This window comes from Aulonocara stuartgranti (assembly GCF_965226115.1).
Source record: "Aulonocara stuartgranti genome assembly, chromosome: 10".
In the NCBI taxonomy this organism is placed as follows: domain Eukaryota; kingdom Metazoa; phylum Chordata; class Actinopteri; order Cichliformes; family Cichlidae; genus Aulonocara; species Aulonocara stuartgranti.
The window spans coordinates 16,720,424-16,721,370 of NC_138946.1; the positions used below are offsets into that span (position 1 = coordinate 16,720,424).

At 38.6% G+C, this 947-nt stretch overlaps 1 pseudogene across 1 annotated transcript; it reads left to right on the forward strand.

The window, feature by feature from the left end:
• LOC309715464 (olfactory receptor 1E16-like) lies at positions 1-550 on the forward strand (annotated as a pseudogene). Its single transcript has one exon. The product of its transcript is annotated as an olfactory receptor 1E16-like (transcript).
• The last annotated feature ends 397 nt before the right edge of the window (positions 551-947 follow it).

Consider the following 947-nt stretch of genomic DNA (forward strand, 5'->3'; position numbering starts at 1 on the left):
ATGGCATTGATTAACTCAGCTGCTGAGAACAACATCACCTTTGTGCGACCTGCATATTTTATTATAAGTGGTTTTATTGGCATACCTAATATTAGATATTATTTTGTCTTTGACAGAGTCATGGCTATCATGTACCCGCTGCACTATCAAATGAGAGTGAGCCACAAGCTCATTTTATCTTTGATCGCTTTTTTTCTGGCTTCTTGCCATAACTCTTGTACTCATTGTAGTTGGCCTTCTCACAAGACTTTCTTTTTGTAAGTCTGTTGTTATTCAGAGCTATTTCTGTGATCATGGTCCTATGTATCGTCTTGGCTGCAATGATATTACCCCCAATCGTGCAATTGCTGGTTTGGCACCAGTTATAATTCTTCGGTTTCCACTGGCATTTATCGTAGGAAGTTACTGCTTTATTGGCTATTCTTTGTCAAAAATTTCTACATTTAGGGAAAGAGTGAAAGCTGTCAAAACCTGCACAGGTCACCTTTCATTAGTGGCAATTTATTTCCTTCCATTTACTGTAAGTGTCACAGAAATGGCTTATGTATAAAGAAGTTTAATAGATGGTTCCAGCAGTTAAAATGTTCTTGCTTGTACGTTTCTGTGGCCAATATTGTAAGGGTGTGTTTATCTTGTCACAAAGAACAAGTTTTGTTACACCGCTATTATCGCGAGGTTTGGGCGTGATAGTATAGGCTGTGAGCCCACGTTTAATAATCATGCTAAGGAGTTCAGCGAGCTCTCTGCAAAGGCCTGGTTAGTCTACCAGCGGTACAAGGTATTTGTCATTGCCATAACTGTATTGTGATATTGTGAAAATTTGTAATGCATGGTGTTCTAATTATTTTATGTTTTAATTTAGAATGCACAAGACTGTAAAGCTATTCTTCTAGGACCTCCGAAGTGGCAGGCGGCCACGAGGTAATTTTCGTTGTTAAAGCACAAGT